The following is a 7,315-nucleotide window of genomic DNA, read 5'->3' as shown; positions in this document are numbered from 1 at the left end:
AGATATAGCACATTGCAGTATATAACTGACTGAGAATGACAACAAAATTTGACACCCTGCTGCACAGACAAATAAAAATCCTGATGGTGAAATGTCTGAAATCCAGTCTGTCCAGAAATGTCACATGTGATGTCAGGCAACAGCATCACCCACAGTTATGAATTCCTGCTTGAGAGGAGTCTGGATGCAGATTTATTTCTTTCCTTCTAGACTGCAATGGAATGGTTTCTGCATAACTTCCTTGAGGTTCACATACTGCTAAGAGAAGGACTGCGTTGGGTTTAAAACTTGCCTCCAACCTCAGTCCCATGTTTGCTATTTTCTAGAGAATTTTCAAATTAACATGCTACTTGTAGGAAGCAAAATAAGATTCCAGAACGAATTATAACACATTTTAAAAGGAGCCAGAGGGGAAATTAGGAACTTACAAAATAGTCAGTCAGCTGCAATTCTCAGATAAACACCGTAATAAACAACCAAGAAATTTGAAGGTCTTTAAGGGATAGTCTAAGAGATTTGTCGGGAATTCCCTGCATTAAACCAATCTAATCTCCTTCTGAACCAGGCAATAAGCCTGTGGATAGGAGAGAAGTAGAAAAGATATGTACTAACTTGCAAAAAGTTTTTTGCTACTTCCATGGGACTGTATTTCAAGCAAGCAAAGAAAAATATATTGATGAAACTAAAGATGAGTGCAAAAGCACTGAGGATACTATTTTAAGTATTTTTTAATTAAAATTAATATTTCATTGTCCAAAAGGAGGTATGATTGAATATCAGACCACAGAAATTTCCCTTTCTTCTGGTGTTGCTCAATAATGTGTAACCAAAAATTAAATTATCACATAAAGAGAAGAGTAATTTATTACAGTTGTATTTTATATTAGGTTTTGGAGGGTACATAAGCAGATAAAATGGCAGAATTAGAATTTGGATGCTTGAAAAAATTGGAGAAAAGATCAGTGCAATAAAAAAATAACAGAAGTTTCAAGTATCCTTCTGTTCAGGGTTCCCCAAACGTAAAACTGTAAGATGACTGGGAAGAAATTCTTCCAAAAAGAGTCTGGGAGTCACTGTGGTTCATAAGACAAGGTCAACCAACACTGTCTTACTATTGTGAAAAAATAAGCCATACTGGGATGCCTAAACAAACGTGTTGCAGGCAATGCAATATGAAGTAGCATTTCTACTCCCACAGATGGTGGGACAGATGGTTGAATTGAGTACTGCGTTTTGTCTCAAGTATCTGGCTTCAAGAAAGGAGCTGGACAAACTTAGGTTGGATAAGAGACAAAATATGTACTCTGGAGCAAAAGACTGAAGGAAATGGGTTTGTTTAATTCCAGAAGAAATCTAAACCAATAGAATTCCAACAATATTTAGGCAGACAGTCCATTAGTTGCTCTATAAAATGACCAAAGCTGTGTCTGAAGTGCTGTGAAGTATTAGGTTCATTCCATTGCCTCCCTTCTGAGTAAGAAAACCCCACCTGAAAAGATTTGCTTTTGGGAGGCCTTGTCATCCATATCTACAATTCCAAGGAAATTATTTCTACTATATTTCCTCTTTCTTTTTTTCCCTACTTATGATATCTGACTTACTTTTATAAATAACTCCATTATAAATGATGTAAAGTTAGCACAAAGTGCACAGAAGAACACAGGGCTGAACCAGAGGCCTCTGATTTTGCAACAGCAAATGCAAATGGAAACAGATCTAGAGAATAAAAAAAAAAAAAAGTACTAAGAAAAAAAAGTGCTAAGTTTAAAATCAATTGTGAATGAGAAAAAATAAATGAATATTACCCTCATTTAACTATATTTGGAAATATACCTTTAAAAATCAACTTTAGCCCTTACAAGTTAGTGGAATATTCATTGAAAACCAAGGCACCTATGCAGCATGCCTGTTTTTAACCAGATGAATACTACCAACAGGAACGATGGCATTAGCAAAGTCTCCATTGTGCAGTTTAGTCCAGCAGGAGAACTTTGACAGAGAGACATTAAAAACACTAATTTAACTATTAATACTTAATTTAAACTTTTTTTTAAAAAATTGTATTTCAAATTTAGAAAGGCCTTAATACTAGAATTAGAAGTTACCATATGTTTTGTCCAGTGAGCAGAAAAACTGTTCATTTAATAAAGTAAACTATTTTGCATTATTTGACCTGTGTCTGAAATCACAGGCAGATGTCACACCTTACTCAGCAACAAGCATCCTTTATTACAGGAATCAAGATATGCAGAAAATGGTGCTTTCTAAGGCCAGTATTTCATGTTAAAAGGCATGAGAAATCATGGAATAATTTGAGTTGGAAGTGACCTCTAAAGGTCATCTAGTCCAGCCCCCCTGCAGTAAGCAGGGACACTCTCCATTAGATCAGGTTGCTCAAAGCCTTGTCAAGCCTCACCTGAAATATCTGCAGGGATGAAGCCTCAACCACCTCCCTGGGCAATGTAAACTATTTGTTCAAAATCATACCTGAAATATTTTATTTCAACACCATACCATATTTGGGACAGGAAAATGGACTGGGGGAATCCCCGAGGCTCTTAGCTAGTTTCTTTATTCTCTAACCTCTGTCCTTCAAAAGGGATCAGACTGGTTTTAATCTTAGCAAAAGCAGAATTTTTTCCCTGTCTTAAAGATTACAAGTTCATTTGAAATACAAGAAATTTAGATTCAACTGCATAATTTGAAGTATGGGCATATGTTATTTGCAAGTACCTGGCATTTTAACTTGATAAAACATTTTAACTAAACAAAATATCACTGTTTAACTTCAGGGATTAATTAAGACAATGCATTTAAATAATGCAAAAGAAAGGTAGAAAATCACATCCTGTGGAATGGTAGATGCACTTTCTCAACTGACTGAATATATTTATCAATAGTCATATTTAATTGTGCTGTAATTTTCTCTGTTTTCATGAGTTAAGTGGATTAAGGTCTATTTGGTACATAGCACAAAAATAAAACATCAGGCAGAGTATGGGAAGAGATACTGATGACTCAGAAGATACGTTTTCCTCTGACTCAGAACTAAACCAAACACCTGGCATGGCTTTAGGGAATGATGGGGTAATTTTTTCAGATCAGTGATACACTAAAGCCATGGGTAAGGAAAGTCCATGTCACTCTAGATTTGCAAGACTGAGAGTATTAGGTTTTGCATGACACCTGGCCCCACATATAAATTCTGCATTTTCAGTAGAACACCTGAGAGAGAGAGAGCTGAGACTGTTCAGCCTGGAGAAAAGAAGGCTAGTGTAAGAGAGGATGCTGAACAGGTAATGAGTGACTGATAGCTGCAGTAAAGAATAAGGAATAAGGTGAAGTCTGGGAACTTTTCTACAGACATTTTTATGAAGTCTTTTAACCCATACAGACCTGAAATACTGAAGGCTAATGGTACCGTTTAAAAAAACTCCACATTCCTACAATCTGAACATGCTAAACAAAGTAATCGCTGCTTGGCCCTGGTTGCAGCACTAATAGAACAAGGCAATAAAATCTGTGGTTATCATTTTAGACCTTGGGCTGGAAGGATTCTTAAAAATCATCTAGTTCCAAACCCTCTGCCATGGGTGGGAACACTTTTCACAAGATCAGCTTGCTCAAGGCCCCATCCAAACTGGCACTGAACATGCTCTTGCAATTGACATTAAAATGTCAAAGGTATTATTATTAAAGTACCAGTTTAGCACTTTTCACGGGTGGCATTGTTGAACAACAGTAACAAAAAAATCAGAATGAGGTTTCAATTCTGTAACAGCAGCTATATATAATCTTTACACCACATATATAATCTTTACACCTACATTCATATTCATAGCAAAAATGGGAAGTACTATTAGCACCAAAGGCTCTGTTTGTCCCTATGGCTAGGCTCTAATTTACCTCTTAACATGTCCTGAGAAAACATTCCCAGGCTGTCAGTTCAAACAGCTTGCTGAGATAAATGCTTTAATATATTCAGAATGCCAGACAATTGGACTGTTCCAAAAACAGTGTTTGGAGAAAATCTAACTTAAATAAAATTTTAAAAAGGCTCAAACTTCCTAAAATTTAGGTTTTATCTGCTTCAACAGAAATAAATAAGCAGACGTTGTAAATGTGCATAACAGAAAATTTACTTGTGAACTATGATGCACAAATTTTAAAATATTTGTCTTTAGTATTACTCCTGTAATACTTAAATCACCATCTACTTGCACTGTATGTTGCTGAAGTGCTACTTATGAATGTTAGACCTGCCGAATTGACAATTTCAGCATGTGCCTATAAAAGATCATGACTTCTTCAGTCATTAAAAAAATCCTTCTTTAACAAATTTCCTGTTTTACCATATTGCCACACTTTCTTTACCAACAGTAAGTTGGTAAGTTGGTAACAACTTACTGTTTCCAACAGTAAAACAGGTCATAAGGACAGCTGCTTCTGAGGCTTCTAAAGAGAAATAAGCAGCTGAGTAGCTCCCCTGTAATCCTGGAGGGAACAGTTAGTGACCTGCTGAGCCACTTGGATCCTCGCAAGGCTATGGGACCAGACGGGATCCACCCCAGGGTGATGAGGGAGCTGGCAGAAGAGCTCACCAAGCCATTTACCAACAGTCCTGGCTCACGGGGAGGTCTCAAATGATTGGAAGCTGGTGAATGTCACACCAATCCACAAAAAGGGACAAAAGGACGACTCAGGAAACTCCAGGCCTGTCAGCCTGACCTCAGTGCTTGGCAGGGTTATGGAGCATAACATCCTGGGGGAAATCACACAGCACCTACAGGATGGACAGGGGATCAGACCCAGCCAGCACGGGGTTAGGAAGGGCAGGTACTGGCTGACCAACCTGATCTCCTTTTATGATCGGGTGACCCGCCTGGTGGATGAGGGGAAGGCTGTGGATGGAGTCTACCTGGACTTCAGCAAGGCCTTTGACACCATCTCCCATAGGATTCTCCTGACAAAGCTGTCAGCCCAGGGCTCAGACAGGAGCACTCTGTGCTGGGTTAGGAACTGCTGGAGGCCCCCAGAGTGTGGTGCTGAACGGTGCTGATCCAATTGGCAGCCGCTCACCAGTGGTGTCCCCCAGGGATCAGTGCTGGGCCCGGTTCTGTTTAATATCTTCACTGATTATTTAGATGAGGGGACTGAGTTCACAATTAGCAAATACACAGATGACACTAAGTTGGGGGAGAGTGTGGATCAGCTGGAAGGCAGGAGGGCTCTGCAGAGGGACCTGGACAGACTGGAGAGTTGGGCTGATTCCAACAGGACGAGGTTCAACACGGCCAAGTGCCGGGTCCTGCACTTTGGCCACAACAACCCCATGGGGAGCTCCAGGCTGGGCACAGAGTGGCTGGAGAGCAGCCAGGCAGAAAGGGACCTGGGAGTTTGGGTTGACAGGGAGCTGAACATGAGCCAGCTGTGTGCCCAGGTGGCCAAGAAGGCCAATGGCATCCTGGCCTGTATGAGGAACAGCACGGCCAGCAGGTCCAAGGAAGTGATTCTGCCCCTGTACTCAGCACTGGTGAGGCCACAGCTTGGCCTGTGGTCCTGTGTCCAGTTCTGGGCCCCTCAGTTCAGGAAGGAGATTGAGGTGCTGGAGCAGGTCCAGAGAAGAGCAAGGAGGCTGTGAAGGGATCCAGCACAAGTCCTGTGAGGTGAGGCTGAGGGAGCTGGGGGTGTTCAGTCTGGAGAAGAGGAGGCTCAGGGGAGACCTCATCACTCTACAACTCCCTGAAAGGAGGGTGTAGCCAGGTGGGCGTCAGTCTCTTCTCCCAGGCAGTTATCAGTAGGGGCATGGCCTGAAGCTCTGCCAGGGGAGGTTTAGGTTAGATATTAGGAAAAAATTCTTTACTGAGAGGGTGATCAGGCATTGGAATGGGCTGCCCAGGGAGGTGGTGGATTCTCCATCCCTGGATGTTTTTAAGAATTGACTGGATGTGGCACTCAGTGCCATGGTCTGGTAACCACACTGGTAGTGGATGAAGAGTTGGACTTGATCTCAGAGGTCCTTTCCAACCCAGATGATTCTGTGATTCTGTAAGTGTATACACTAGGTCTAGCCCAAGATCACAATACCAGAAATCTTTAGCATACTACATCTTGTATATAAACTGCCCATTTACAGTAATGGTCAAAAAGGCCTGTGCTTAATGCTTATAATGGCTTCACAGTATTTTGTATAAATATACAGACAAGGAAACCAAGCAAATACGGAGAGTCCACTGTAACGTTTTTCAGCTTTTACAGTGTGCTGGAGCAACGTGCCAGTTTCCTATAATTAGCTTAATTCTTTATTATTCAACAACTTCTTTCCACTCATAACCACAAATATATCAAATACATCTCAAGGACAGCAGAGATACTTCCATAGAAGAAAGGTTCCTGCCTCCAGCTTAGAGGTCTGTTCTATCATCATATGGGCTGAGAGAGCTGGGGTTGCTTAGCCTGGAGAAGGCCCCAGAGAGAGCTCAGAGCAGCCTTCCAGTACCGGAAGGGGGTTACAGGAAAGTTGTAGAGGGACGTTTCGTAAGTGACGGGGATGAGGGGTAATGACTTTACACTGGAAAATGATAGATTTAGCTTAGACATTAGGAAGAAATTTTTTCCTGTGAGGGTGCTGAAACACTGGCACAGGTTGCCCATGGAGGTTGTGGCTGCCCCCTCCCTGTTCAAGGCCAGGGTGGATGGGGTTTTGAGCAACCTGGTCTAGTGGGAAGTGCCCCTGCCCACACAAGGAGATTGGAACTAGTTGGTCAATTTTACTATTAGCACAGAACTGCCCTGGGAATTCATACTGACTTGTCAGTTCATTATCGCCCTGGATTCTTTTTAAGAGTAGCAGAAGCATTCTTAAAAACTTTGAATTCTTGCCTGTGTTCCTGATTGTAGCTGAATGACTTTGTGTGTCTGCACTAAGACACATTTTTGAGTGAACACATTACTAAGCAATCCAGATTACTCTGCATAACTACTTCAACATTATTGTTGCTATTAATCATTCTTTACATCAGTCACACTTGCTTTTTTCAGTAATCTTTGATTATACTCCTTTGATAAGTGTTTGAAAACATGAACATTTAGTTTTACAGCTATGCAGTTACTTTTATGCCAATCTTGTAATCTTATCAAGGCATTAAGTTAGATTTCTTTACAATAACTATTTTCCCTAGAACTACATTGATTTGCATTAATTATATTCTTATCCTTTAGTTCTTCTTTTGTTGTTGTTTTAATCAGCTTAGTCATATATGAGTTCTCTATTAGATGACAGTTTAAACCCAGTCATGGTCAACTCAGTTCACAT

This window comes from Heliangelus exortis, chromosome 3 (assembly GCF_036169615.1).
Source record: "Heliangelus exortis chromosome 3, bHelExo1.hap1, whole genome shotgun sequence".
Taxonomy (NCBI): Eukaryota; Metazoa; Chordata; class Aves; order Apodiformes; family Trochilidae; genus Heliangelus; species Heliangelus exortis.
This window is presented reverse-complemented; position numbering follows the sequence as displayed.